The following is a 15403-nucleotide window of genomic DNA, read 5'->3' as shown; positions in this document are numbered from 1 at the left end:
CAGCAGCCATGTCCACATAGTCCTGCCGGCGGTGTTTCGGCTCCCCAAGGTAAGGGGGAGCACTACCGCACCGGAACGATCGGCAAGGGAGCTTCATGCGGCTCCCCACGCAGCCATTCATCGTAGGGTTACAGGGGACAGCGTGTTCCCAACTCCGGCGCAGCGGTAAAGTCTTGCACGGGCCGCCGTGCAGTTAGATAGGAAGGTAGAGAGGCAGAGCTGGAGTATGATCGGTGGTCTATTAGTCAGGTCTGCCTGCTCCAGCTCAGTGCACAGGTCAGATCCCTGCTTGCTGGTGAAGATTAACCCCTTAGTGACCAAGCGTTTTTTCATCAATGTACTTGTATGAGGTCTTATTTTTTGCAGGACAAGTTATAGTTTTTAATGCACCATTTTAAGTACAGGTACTGATTGATTAAAGCAAGCTGTTTAGCTAAAACCTCCTTTGTTTAAGTCAGTAAAAGGCGTATTAGTGGTCACTAAGGGGTTAAAATAAAATATTTAGTATATAAGAGGGGTACATATGTGGTTTAGGCAATTATGTTAAGCACCCTATTTGTGGTTTCTCAGCAGGCTTCTCTTTAAGTTGCAGCACATTTTTTATTTTTTTTTGTCTAGAAAATATGACACAAAGGGGGAGAGAGGCTGAAGGTGTTTGTGTAGGTTAATCAGGTTTTATTCTCAGTTTGGTACTATATTATAGTACTGCTACAGAGCATGGTCTTACGCCGTATGATTCTTTGTACTAGGCTCAGTTGTACACGCAGCGCAGCGTTTGTTCGTACACTGGTGTTTCATGATTTGACGTTCATTTCTAGGTCCGTGCTTCTCTTTTCTCGAGTATCGCCAGAGTTTTTCTTTCAGATCAGGGTGTGCTATTTTCTTCCTATTGCAGCTGTCAGTCTTCAAGGCTAATCCAGTTCGGGTAAGCATTGGGTGTCTGTGTGTGTGCTAATTTCAGGGTGGCGGTTCCTTGTTCTGTCCTGATGTCTTCCTTTATCCGTCTCACCCTCGGTTCACACGTAATGTCCACCAGGGTCAATCAGCACAGGGGGTTACACTAGTTCACAGTCCCAACTCCATGACACTGTTGTATGCTGTTTTCCGTAGTTGTGATGTCACGCGCTTCAGACATCGTTGAAGCTTCTGTGGATGAAAATGTCACCGGCATGTCGGAAGGGGGCAGTGTATCGTCCTTGCGCTCTTGGACTATATCTAGACTAACGTCAGAGCTTTCCAGGAGGGGTATCCCTTTCCCGGCTACCGCCAGAAAGGCCGAATTGTACCGACTGCTAACAAGCTCAGTGGGCCCACGTCAAGATGAGGTTCCCAGACGTCTCTTGGTCAATTGCACGCCATGTTAAATAATCTCACGTTAACCGTTAATAGTTTCCAGGCTAGGTTGGAAGCTATAGAATCTCGCAACTCTGTCGTCCCGGTTTCACCTCCAGACGTAACTGTGGCTTCGACGTCAGCAGCAGATCCCCCTCGTACAACGACGTCTGTGCCGGTACTCGCTCCCGCCCATTTTGTCCCGACGAATATCAGAAAGGACATTCTTGAGGGTTAATCTCGCTTCTCTGTTAATCGCCACCAGGGATATTTCTGACAATAAGGTTATTGCCTGTGGTGAGGTATCTGTTGTATTGAGGGGTCCCGATCAGAGACTGAACCGCAAATTGACAATCCCTGAATTTGTCATGGCCTTCAGCCTGTACAGAGATGTTGTTTGTTCCGTCAGACCCGACAGAAGGGAGGAGCTTGATTTATATCTGTTTAGAGTCACGGAGTTGGGGTATAAGTATGGTGGTAATTCATTTTATGATTACCACTGTTCTTTTTCCGCCAAGGCCGCCGCGGCTCTCTCGCAGTTTCAGTTTGTAACAAACTGGGCAAGTTTAGATACCGAGCTGTTTTGTAGACACTTCGCTGGTCTTAAAGCACCATCTTGTACGTTGTGTCAATCCATTTTCCACTCTACAGAGTGGTGTCACAAGTCCGCTGCCGGTTTTCAGACTAGCCCCTCTAGTTCACTGTCTGGACCAGACGCCCTCAGGCCTTCTGGGTCAGTTGATAAGTTAGGTCGACCTGTTGTATACCTGGGTAAGGCTCAGATTTGCAACAACTATAATTTTGCTGTATGTAATTTCAGCCAATGTCGTTTGTTGCACATCTGTACTAACTGTTTTAGGGCATATCCTAAGGTTACCTGTACATTAAAGAACAATCAGGAGAAGAGAGCGCTGCCGGCACTGCTACACCTGACCAGTATGCAGGATTGCTAGGAAGACACAGGTAGTGCGATTCAGTGAATGGATACGGTGGCGCTCTGCTGAGGCAGACACAGTGGTATATGTGAAAACCTACGGAAAAACCTAATGACAAAAACTCCACAAAATTGGGATCGGGATGCCCTAGCAGATACCACCGAAGGCAATCAATATTGATGACACTCATATAGGCTTTGATTGATTTTAATGTACAGGTAATATTTGAAGGAGAGATGAGAAGAAACAGCGGCACTCACCAATTCCAAAGTAAAACGTCCCGTTTATTAAACTTATTAAAATCGGGTACAAGCAGGTCTGTGCACATAGATCAGTAAAGGTACAGCCGTTTCACGCTAAACGCGCTTCATCATGCCTTTCATGCTGTGGAGGTGAGTGACCTATAAAAGGTCAGGTCAAGCCACTCCCCCTACCTGTCACAACCAGACAGCTGAGAAGCTCTGACAGAGGCCTTTCAGAACCTCCTCCTTGAATTTTCTGTGTTGTGGTATTCAGCTCCTCCTCTCGTCAGCCTCTCTCAGCTGTCATGTGTTAATTGCTTCCCTTTAAATGCCTCCCCAGAATGCTTTTCTGGGCGGCTTATATTACTTCCTGGAGTGTGTGTGCACGCTGATCTGTCCTCCTGTTTGCTTCAAAGCTAAGTGTACCTTTATCTGTTATTTTCTGTTTGCTGGATCCCAGGTGACCCTGACCCCCTCCGTGTCTTGTGTAGGGAGCCGGTGGTCGTGTCCCCTCACTACTGTAGGGTGCTCAGGGCTTTATAGTCAAGGTTCGTGGATATGCAAACCTCCACCATTCGGATCTTTGCATAGGCTGAGCAGCCAGGGAGAGTGGCAGGTCTTCTGCAGGGGTCTCCCTTGGTTCCTTAGTTTTTGGATCCAGCGAGTCGTTTATACATGTTGCTTTGCCTTGTTTCCTGTACACATTCCGTGACATTATAAGCCGCCAAAACCGTCTTAAGCATGGATCCGGTTTCACTTTTGGCTGAACGCTTCCAGGGTCTTTCATTGGAGGTAGCTGACCTCCGTAAGACTTTTTCTCAGCTTCAAGTGACCGGTTCAGCTTGCGTTCATGGAGCTTGTTCTGAGCCTAAGATCTCGCTCCCGGATACGTTCTCCGGGGGTAGTGAGAATTTTGTGCGTTTTAGAGAGGCTTGCAAACTCCATTTTCGCCTTCTTCCCCATTCTTCTGGTGATGAGGAACGGAGGGTGGGGATCATTATATCGCTGCTCAAAGGTAACGCTCAGTCCTGGGCCTTTTCGCTGCCGGAGGGGGCACGGCCCCTCCGTTCAGTGGATGAATTCTTTTTAGCCCTGGGTCAGATATATGATGATCCGGATCGTATTGCTCTGGCGGAGTCTAGACTACGTCTCCTATGCCAGGGTAAACAATCCGCAGAAATATACTGTTCAGAATTTCGGAGATGGGCAGCTGATACTGGTTGGAATGATGCTGCACTCCGAAGTCAATTTTGCCATGGTCTTTCAGAGGGATTGAAAGATGCATTTGCCTTTCATGAAAGGCCTATTTCCTTGGACTCTGCTATGTCTCAGGCCGTTCGTATTGACAGGCGTCTTAGAGAGAGAGGAGAGATCTCTCCTTCCTGTCATACTCAGGTCCCAGGACTGTGCAGCGGTCCCATTCTCTGCGCAGGGGTCTCAGTCGCTGTCAGCCCCTTCTGAGCAGGAGTCCATGCAGCTGGGGTTGATTGCTTCTGACAATAGAAGATTCAGCCCGCATGGGAGGGTTTGTTTTTGTTGTGGAGGTATTAATCATTTGGCAAATATTTGTCCCTCTAGGAGATTCAGGCAGTTCTCTGGGTATAATAAAGAAACAAAGAGGAAAAAATCTTTGAAAAATGTTCCGTCTGTTACTATTGGCAGGATTGAGGCAGAGATTGAAGATTTTCCGTTTGCTTGTAGTTCCCGTTTTGTCCTGCTGGCTAGGGTGGCGCTAGAGAGCAAGAACATTTTTTGTGAGATTTTTGTGGATAGTGGAGCAGCGGTCAATCTCATTGATAATCACTTTGCGATAACTCATGGTTTCCAGGTGTGCGCTTTGAGAAAGGATATTCCTGTGTTTGCTATCGATTCCGCCCCACTTTCTCAGAAGTCATTAAAGGGCATAGTTCACAATATCCGTTTAATTGTGAGTGATGCTCATGTTGAGGATGTGTCATGTTTCGTCCTTAGCGGTTTGCCGACTCCTCTAGTGTTGGGGCTACCCTGGCTCACTAAACATAACCCCACCATTGATTGGCAAGCAAGGCAAATAAATGGTTGGAGTGACTTTTGCAGAGAGAATTGCCTCACGACATCTGTTTCTGAGGTTGCTACTAAGACTGTACCATCTTTTCTCTCTGAATTTTCGGATGTCTTCTCTGAGAGTGGCGTTCAGGATTTGCCCCCGCACAGGGAGTACGATTGCCCTATTAATCTCATCCCAGACGCCAAGCTGCCTAAATCTCGTTTATACAATCTTTCCCAACCTGAGAGGATCGCTATGCGTACTTATATCTCTGAGAGTCTGAGAAAGGGACACATACGACCCTCAAAGTCACCTGTTGCCGCTGGTTTTTTCTTTGTTAAGAAAAAAGATGGTTCTTTAAGACCTTGTCTGGATTTCAGGGAGCTGAACAATATCACAATTCGTGACCCTTATCCGCTTCCTCTGATCCCGGACCTATTTAACCAGGTTGTTGGGGCTAAAGTCTTTTCCAAATTAGATCTAAGAGGGGCATACAACCTGGTCAGGGTCAGAGAAGGGGACGAATGGAAGACTGCCTTCAATACCCCTGAGGGCCATTTTGAGAATTTGGTTATGCCTTTTGGTTTGATGAATGCCCCAGCCGTTTTTCAGCATTTCGTGAACAGCATTTTTTATCATTTGATGGGAAAATTTGTATTAGTGTATTTGGATGACATTTTGATTTTTCTCCCTGATTTCAAAACTCATAAGGAACATTTACGTCAGGTCTTGCTCATCCTGCGGGAGAATAAATTATATGCGAAACTGGAAAAATGTGTGTTTGCGGTTCCAGAAATTCAATTTCTGGGGTTTCTTCATCTCCGCTTCTGGTTTTCGCATGGACCCCGAGAAGGTCCGCGCTGTGCTTGAGTGGGAGCTTCCTGAGAATCAGAAGGCGCTGATGCGTTTTTTGGGCTTTGCCAATTATTACAGGAAGTTCATTTTGAATTATTCCTCTATTGTTAAACCACTCACTGATATGACCAGAAAGGGGGTAGATTTTTCTTCTTGGTCAGTAGAGGCGCGTAAGGCTTTTTCTAATATCAAGGAGAGTTTTGCTTCCGCTCCCATCTTGGTGCAACCTGATGTTTCTTTACCCTTCATAGTTGAGGTTGATGCTTCTGAGGTGGGTGTGGGGGCGGTCTTGTCTCAGGGTTCCTCTCCTGCCAATTGGCGACCGTGTGCCTTTTTCTCAAGAAAACTCTCCTCCGCAGAGAGAAATTACGATGTGGGAGATAGGGAATTGTTGGCCATCAAGTTGGCTTTTGAGGAATGGCGCCATTGGCTAGAGGGAGCCAGACACCCTATTACCGTATTTACTGACCATAAAAATCTGGCCTACTTGGAGTCAGCCAAGCGTCTGAACCCGAGACAGGCCAGATGGTCGTTGTTCTTTTCTAGATTTAATTTTGTTGTCACGTTCCGCCCTGGAGTTAAGAATGTGAAGGCAGATGCCCTGTCACATGTTGTTTTCCGGGAGGCGGGAATTTTGAAGACCCGGGTCCCATTTTGGCTGAAGGTGTGGTGGTCTCTGCTCTTTTTCCTGAATTGGAGGCAGAGGTGCAGGCAGCCCAGTCAGAGGCTCCTGATCTTTGTCCTCCTGGGAGGTTGTTTGTGCCTCTCGCTTTAAGACACAAGATTTTTAAGGAACACCACGATACGGTCCTTGCTGGGCACCCGGGGGTAAGAGCCACACTGGATCTCATCGCTCGGAGATTCTGGTGGCCTGCGCTTCGTAAGTCGGTTGAGGGTTTTGTGGCAGCCTGCGAGACTTGCGCTCGTGCCAAAGTCCCTCATTCACGGCCATCAGGTCCTCTCCTTCCCTTACCTATTCCTTCCCGTCCTTGGACACATCTGTCCATGGACTTCATAACGGACCTGCCTCGTTCCTCGGGGAAGACTGTGATTCTGGTGGTGGTGGACCGTTTTAGCAAAATGGTGCATTTCATCCCTTTTCCTGGTTTGCCCAATGCTAAGACGCTGGCGCAGGCATTTAGTTGATCACATTGTCAAATTGCACGGTATTCCTTCAGACATAGTCTCTGATAGGGGCACGCAGTTTGTTTCCAGATTCTGGAAGGCTTTCTGTTCTCGCTTGGGGGTTCGGTTGTCATTCTCTTCTGCTTTCCACCCGCAGTCGAATGGCCAGACAGAGCGCGTCAATCAGAATCTGGAGACATATCTGCGTTGTTTTGTGGCGGAGAATCAAGAGGATTGGTGTTCTTTTTGTCCCTTGCTGAGTTTGCTTTAAATAACCGTCGTCAGGAGTCCTCTGATAAGTCACCATTTTTTGGTGCATATGGGTTTCATCCACAGTTTGGGACTTTCTCGGGAGAGGGGTCTTCTGGTTTACCTGATGAGGACAGATTCTCCTCGTCTATGTCATCTATTTGGCAAAAGATTCAAGATAATCTAAAGAGCATGAGTGAGAGATATAAGCGTGTGGCTGATAAGAGACGTGTGCTTGGTCCGGACCTGAATGTTGGTGATCTGGTGTGGTTGTCTACCAAGAATATCAAATTGAAGGTTCCCTCCTGGAAGTTGGGTCCTAGGTTTATTGGGCCTTACAAAATCCTGTCTGTCATCAATCCTGTTGCATACCGTCTTGATCTTCCTCAGACTTGGAAGATCCATAATGTTTTTCATAAGTCCTTATTGAAACCTTATGTTCAACCCATTGTACCCTCGCCTTTGCCTCCTCCTCTGATTATGGTTGATGGGAATCTTGAATTTCAGGTCTGTAGGATTGTGGATTCTCGTCTTGTCCGCGGGTTCTCTTCAGTACCTTGTTCATTGGGAGGGTTATGGTCCTGAGGAGAGGATGTGGGTCCCAGTGACGGACATTAAGGCCTCTCGTCTCATCAGGGCTTTCCATAGGTCCCATCCTGAGAAGGTGGGTTCTGAGTGTCCGGAGTCCACTCGTAGAGGGAGGGGTACTGTCACAACCAGACAGCTGAGAAGCTATGACAGAGGCCTTTCAGAACCTCCTCCTTGAGTTTTCTGTGTTGTGGTATTCAGCTTCCTCATCTCGTCAGCCTCTCTCAGCTGTATGTTGGACTGATTGCTTCCCTTTAAATGCCTCCCCAGAATGCTTTACTGGGCGGCTTATATTACTTCCTGGAGTGTGTGTGCACGCTGATCTGTCCTCCTGTTTGCTTCAAAGCTAAGTGTACCTTTATCTGTTAATATCTGTTTGCTGGATCCCAGGTGACCCTGACTCCCTCCGTGTCTTGTGTAGGGAGCCGGTGGTCGTGTCCCCTCACTACTGTAGGGTGCTCAGGGCTTTATAGTCAAGGTTCGTGGATATGCAAACCTCCACCATTCGGATCTTTGCATAGGCTGAGCAGCCAGGGAAAGTGCCAGGTCTTCTGCAGGGGTCTCCCTTGGTTCCTTAGTTTTTGGATCCAGCGAGTCGTTTATACATGTTGCTTTGCCTTGTTACCTGTACACATTCCGTGACACTACCACATCACATAGAGGAACAAGGTATTAACTCAATCAATACTCTATAGGACCAAAAAATCACAGTGTATCAAACAAAAACAAATAAATCACTCCTAATGGTCCCATCGCTTCTGTCTTAATAATCCATAATGCTTCTTTCTGTAGGAGAAGCTTTTTTCTGTCTCCGCCGCGAGGCGGTAATTTCACTATTTCTAGACCTGCAACCTGTAAAAGGTCCTCGCGGTTTTGATGCGTTTCTTTCATATGCTGAATTAATCTGGTAGCTCCAATCTCTGTTTTGAGGCTATGCTTGTGCTCTCTAAAACGATCAAAGAGAGGTCTAAAGGTTTTGCCAATGTAAAATTGGCCGCAGGGGCAGAAAAGGGCATAAACTACAAAGGTGGACCTACAATTAATGAAGTCTCTCACTCTGTGTTTTATCATTCCAATTTTCAGGTGTGCCCCTCTCCGCATCTGTTCACACATAGAGCAGTGTCCACACCTGAAGTTGCCCTCAGGAATGCAGCGTTCAAGCCAATTTTTATTCACATTACATTTAAACTGGCTCTGTGTGATCATACTTCCTATGGTTTTGCTTCGTCTGAAGCCCACCACAGGCACACTAGACACTTTTTCTAAAAGGGTCGGATCCCTTTGTAAAATGTGCCAGTTTTTTAATATGGCATTTTTTATTTGCTGCGCCATGGGTGAAAAGTCAAATGTGAACACTGGTCTACTAGGAACCATGTCTGGAGTGCAGTTTTTTTCTTGTAGCCCTACATTCTGCACCAGCGAATTGACCTTAGACCAACGTCGCCTGCAGATCTTCTCCCTGCAGACTTGCAGAAAGCTTGATCGATACTAGGTTCTGAGTAACCTCTTTGTAGAAACCTTATTTTCATTATTTTAGATTGTTCTAAAAACTCAGTATCACTGGAGATAATCCTATTCAAACGTGAGAATTGGCTGTAGGGGAGTGCAGAGGCTACATGCAGGGGATGGAAGCTATTGAAGTGCAGTAGTGCATTGGTGGAGGTGGGTTTCCTGAATATAGTAGTTTCCAGGCGACCTTGTTCCACCTTCACCAAGACATCCAAGAACTCAAATTCTGAGGAATTTATTTTACTGGTGAACAACATATTCATATCGTTTTCGCAATTTAAGTAATCCACAAAAGCTGCAAAGCTTTCTTCATTACCTGCCCAAACAATGAACACGTCATCGATGTATCTAAAGAATGCTTTGATACATCTGACGAAGGGATTTTTGACTGAAAACACAAATTTCGATTCAAAGTATGCTAGAAATAAATTTGCAAAGGTACATGCAATGGGCGTACCCATTGCTGTACCAGATTGCTGATGGTACCACAAATCATCAACAGGAAAGCATTGTGTGTAAGTATGAAGGAAATGAAGGAAAGGGAGTCTGTGATAAACTCCAATCACTTTTACTCCAAGTTTCTGGGGGATTCTGGTATACACACTTTCAACATCAATAGATGCTAGGAAAAATTCTTCATGCCATTCTATCTCTTTTATTGCTGTTAAAAAGTCGCTGGTATCCCTCAAATAAGAGGGTATCCCTTCCAACAGAGGGTGCAATAACCAATCGAGATATTGGGATAATGGCTCGGTTACCGAGCCAATCCCTGCTACGATTGGGCGTCCGGGGGGTTTTACCAGCGACTTATGACCAATGCATTACTGCACTTCAATAGCTCCCCTACAGCCAATTCTCACGTTTGAATAGGATTATCTCCAGTGGTACTGAGTTTTTAGAACAATCTAAAATAATGAAAATAAGGTTTCTACAAAGAGGTTACTCAGAACCTAGTATCGATCAAGCTTTCTGCAAGTCTGCAGGGAGAAGATCTGCAGGTGATGTTGGTCTAAGGTCAATTCGCTGGTGCAGAATGTAGGGCTACAAGAAAAAAACTGCACTCCAGACATGGTTCCCAGTAGACCAGTGTTCACATTTGACTTTTCACCCATGGCGCAGCAAATAAAAAATGCCATATTAAAAAACTGGCACATTTTACAAAGGGATCCGACCCTTTTAGAAAAAGTGTCTAGTGTGCCTGTGGTGGGCTTCAGACGAAGCAAAACCATAGGAAGTATGATCACACAGAGCCATTTTAAATGTAATGTGAATAAAAATTGGCTTGAACGCTGCATTCCTGAAGGCAACTTCAGGTGTGGACACTGCTCTATGTGTGAACAGATGCGGAGAGGGTCACACCTGAAAATTGGAATGATAAAACACAGAGTGAGAGACTTCATTAATTGTAGGTCCACCTTTGTAGTTTATGCCCTTTTCTGCCCCTGCGGCCAATTTTACATTGGCAAAACCTTTAGATCTCTCTTTGATCGTTTTAGAGAGCACAAGCATAGCCTTAAAACAGAAATTGGAGCTACCAGATTAATTCAGCATATGAAAGAAACGCATCAAAACCGCGAGGACCTTTTACAGGTTGCAGGTCTAGAAATAGTGAAATTACCGCCTCGCGGCGGAGACAGAAAAAAGCTTCTCCTACAGAGAGAAGCATTATGGATTATTAAGACAGAAGCGATGGGACCATTAGGAATGATTTATTTGTTTTTGTTTGATACACTGTGATTTTTTGGTCCTATAGAGTATTGATTGAGTTAATACCTTGTTCCTCTATGTGATGTGGTAGGGGGAGTGGCTTGACCTGACCTTTTATAGGTCACTCACCTCCACAGCATGAAAGGCATGATGAAGCGCTTTTAGCGTGAAACGGCTGTACCTTCACTGATCTATGTGCACAGACCTGCTTGTACCCGATTTTAATAAGTTTAATAAACGGGACGTTTTACTTTGGAATTGGTGAGTGCCGCTGTTTCTTCTCATCTCTCCTTCAAATATTACCTGTACATTAAAATCAATCAAAGCCTATATGAGTGTCATCAATATTGATTGCCTTCGGTGGTATCTGCTAGGGCATCCCGATCCCAATTTTGTGGAGTTTTTGTCATTAGGTTTTTCCGTAGGTTTTCACACCGGGTTGGTTACATTGCCAGAGTCTACTCACGAGTGTAAAAATCTGCAGTCAGCTGGTAGAAAGCCCAGCGCAGTAGACGCGTTGATTAAAGCTGAGTTGGACAAAGGTTTCCTCATCGGTCCCTTTAAAACCCCCCCTTTTCAGCAGTGGTGAGTCAGCCCGGTTGGGGTAGTCACAGGCAAATTCAGCAAGAAAGAAAGACTCATCATTGATTTGTCAGCCCCACATGAGTCCCATGTTGCTAGTCTCAACTCCCTCATCCCATCGGAGGAGGTTAGCATGAAGTATTCCTCTATTGACCAAGCCATAGCTATCATCATGCACTTAGGTCCTGGAGCAGCGTTATCTAAGGCGGATATATCAGACGCCTTTAAGCTTCTCCCGATCATGCCGGCCCTCTGGCAGTGGCATGGCATTAAGTGGAGAGACCAGTATTACTTCTCTTCGAAGCTCACGTTTGGCTCTAAAAGCAGCCCGTGGCTATTCGATCAGTTGGCACAGGCCCTCCACTGGGTGTTAGAGAACAAGGTACAGTGTGAGCATGTCATCCATTATTTAGATGACTTCTTGCTGATAGAGAGGCCAAGAGTGGCCCCAGTAGGTCTCAAGAAGCTTCTGGATTGTTTCTCTCGGTTAGACGTCCCAGTGTCCCCTAAGATGGTTGAGGGTCCGTCCACTGTCATCACCTTCCTGGGCATTGTTTTAGACTCGCAGAACATGCAAGCGAAGTTACCCACAGATAAACTGGTCAGGATCAGGGAAGTGATACACAGGTTCACGGTTACTACTGTGACCACTAAGGCGAGTTCCAATCACTGTTGGGCATGCTGAACTTTGCCATGCGTATAATCCCACAAGGCAGGTCATTCATTTCTCGTCTGTTGACACTCCTCCCCTCAGCACCTTGTCAGGACAGCCCGGTGCACTTAGTCTGGCTCTAGCGGATCTTCACATGTGGGATCACTTTCTCCACCAGTGGAATGGAATTTCCCTTTTCATTCCCGCAATATGTAGTAGTTCTCCTGTAATTTTTTCAGGGTTTGCAGCCATTTTTGGCACCCATTGGTTGGCAGGCGAGTGGCCAGTCGAAGTCAGACGAATCCCGGGTTTCTTGCAGACCTCAGCACTATTTGAGTTGTATCCCATTGTCGCGGCCGCCCGTGTTTGGGGTAGCAATTGGTCTAATTGCTCAGTTTTGTTTGTAACAGATAACGCAGCTGTTATCGATATTTTAACCAGCGGTTTGTCTAAGTCCTTACATATTATGAGTCTCCTAAGGCGTCTAGTACAACTTTCATTAATACATAATTTCCATTTCAGTTGTGCACACTTGCCTGGTACACAAAACTTGGCAGCGGATGCCTTGTCACGAGCTAATACCTCCCTTTTCTTTCAGATCATGCCAGAAGCGGACATCACAGGTGCCATGATTCCTCCGCACGAGTCACTAGTCCTGGTCTAACTGAACACTTAGCTACTGCTCACATGTTGCTTGCTAAATCTCTCTCACCTAATATGGCCAGAGCTTACCACACAGGGTGGAACACATATTGTAGGTTCCAGGAGCGGTTCCCTCAGGGGCAGTCCAGCTTTGTAGAATATGTTCTTGCCTTCATAGGGTTTTGTCACTCCGAGTTGAAGTTATCCCATAATACGGTTAGGTCCTACCTAGCAGGGGTTCAGCACTTTCTGGCTGTGAGCTACCCGGATCGGGGTTCCTTATTCTCTGTCCACGCTGTTAAGGCCGCTTTGAGGGGTCTGGGTAAATGTAGCGTGAAAGGACGGGTCCGTAGACAAGCCATTTCAGGTCAGGTTTTCCGTGATCTCTCTGACGCCTTAGACGCCTTAGAAGGGTCCTTATGGTTTCCTCCTTAGCCTAGTGCTCAAAGCTGCTATTTATTTAGCCTTTTATGGGTTTTTGAGACCTGGTGAGTTCACGAGCTCCTCCAACAGCAGTAAGTTCGTAGCAACTAGCCAACTGGTTCCGAGTGTTGAGGGTTTCTCTTTACTATTGCCAGTGTCGAAAACGTCACAGGTGGGTCCTCCGGCTCAGGTGTCATTCTTCCCCACAGAACACCGTTGGTGCCCCGTCCGTGTACTCAATCAGTTACTGGCAGCATTAGATGGCCTTGGGCCGAGTAGTCCATTATTGCCTTTTGGCCAATCGCCTCTCACAACCCACCAATTTGTATCCCATTGGCCAGCTTAGGTGTGGATCCAGCTTCGGTGTCGGGTCATTAATTCCGCATCGGGGCTGCATCCGCAGCTTCAAAAAAATCAGGTGCCGACACACGTCATCCAAAAGTTAGGTCGCTGGCGGTCATCGTGTTTTAGCAGGTATATTCCTCATCCTAAGGTCGAAATGTCGCTTGCTTTTCAGAATCTGGTTCTGTAATTTTGTGTTGTAATAAAGGAAATCCTGCCTTTCAGTTTGCTGTTTTTGCCCTCTATTCAGGCGTCCCTACATCACCGTGGTTACGGCATAATTCTAGTCGCTTTAGAGTTGAGGGGGCCGTAGATGGGGTCAGTTCCTTCTCGCCATCATTAACCACGACCACAAGTGTAAAGGCCGATTTATTGGCCTGCATTTGTGGGAGGGGTGTAGCTGCCTTTATATCCGGCATACGCCCCTCCCTCAATGAAAGTCTTGTCTTGTTTCCCCCTCCCTTTCATATTACTACTCTTAAGGGGATGCCCTCTATTCAGGCGTCCCTACATCGCCGCGGTTACGGCATAATTCTAGCCGCTTTAGAGTTGAGGGGGCCGTAGATGGGGTCAGTTCCTTCTCGCCATTATTAACCACGACCACAAGTAATATATTTTAAACAGTGTAACAGGGCACTCAAGAAATCGTGACCATGTGGTTGGTACAGTTTGATATCTTTATTACTATTGTGAATAATGTTACTCTAACAAATCAATTGTAAAAATCGATAGATGAATCGATAAAATATTCGATAATATTTAATAAAAATAATCGATTTACACAAGGGCTCAGGATAATATAGTGCAAATATCGACAGTCATAAAACACAATCTCAAATTCAATTGTTCAGTCCAAATTTGGTGTGTACATCTGGGTATTGATAAAGTCCAATCGAATATTGTTATGTCCCACTTCCAATTGCAGCAGCGTCCCGCTGAAAATGAAGTAGATAGCGGCGTCCCGCTATAAAATTACTTGCAAGTAAAGTTTACCTTATATCAACCGAAGGTTCTCCAGACTTTAAACTTTGGATCCTCTCCTCTCCTCAGAAGTGTCTGTGACACGATGTATCAAGAGGTTTTCTTAGACGACTCTGTGTTTCTGTTGGATTTAACTGCCAAGTCCACCAGATCTCAATCTATTGGTGGAAAGTTTGCAGTGGCGTTTGTAGCAGAGATATTTCGTCGAAAGAGGCTTCCAAATGTAGTCTGTAAGTCGGTCGGTTTAAGGTACTTCGTTCCTTCAATATAAAGATGGGGGGTGTAGCACCAGACGCGTTTCGGGGTCCAAGTTATTGCCCCTTCCTATATTACTTCCTATAAGTAATATATCTGGCTTGTGACCCACTACATGACCTTGATACCACTGTATGGGGTCAAGACTAACAACTGAAGGGTCTTTCCTAAAGCTGATGCCACCTGACTTGACTTGCCCTACGTTCATTGTAATAAACACCCTCTGCCTCTCTCCACCTGTTCTCAAACATACTGCAATTTCACAACAGTTTTAGGGTCCATTCAGACGTCCGTAGGTGTGTGCACACCGGCAATGTGCGTTCCGCATTTCGCAGACCGCACATCACTGGCACTATAATAGAAAATGCCTTTTATTGTCCGCAGTTGCGGACAAGAATAGGACATGTTCTATTTTTTGGGGGAACGGAAATGCGGACAGCACATAGTGTGTTGCCCGCATTCGTTCCGGTCCCATTGAAAATTTATTAGGGTCCGCCCCCATTCCGCAAAATTGCGGATGTGCAAGTTGCGGACGTGTGTATGGACCCTATAGGAAACGTCAGTTTTTTATATCTCATTGAAAGAACCTAAACATAAGATATATTTTACATTTATCTTGAAACATGAATATTGTGGAATGATGCTTCTAATATAGTATGAAAATATCTCATATGAAGAGAACAGATTGATAATGGTGGAGGAAAACTCAAGATTGAAAGCCTCTCAACAACCGGCATCAGTTTCCACAAGTACAAGTGGTCCCTCAAGTAACAATACTAATTGGTTCCAGGATGACCATTGTATGTTGAAACCATTGTAACTTGAGTAATCCGTTCCAAAGCCCCAAAATGTCATCCAATATAAGAGAAAATGAAGATTTAAGAAAAATAAGCAGATAACTAAGACAGATAAAGCAAGTCTTTACATTTAAGTCAGGAATAGCTGATTACTAGCAACT

The sequence above is a fragment of the Bufo gargarizans genome, chromosome 4 (genome assembly GCF_014858855.1).
Source record: "Bufo gargarizans isolate SCDJY-AF-19 chromosome 4, ASM1485885v1, whole genome shotgun sequence".
NCBI lineage: Eukaryota > Metazoa > Chordata > Amphibia > Anura > Bufonidae > Bufo > Bufo gargarizans.
The sequence above is the reverse complement of the archived record's forward strand: the minus strand, read 5'-3'. Positions refer to the sequence as shown.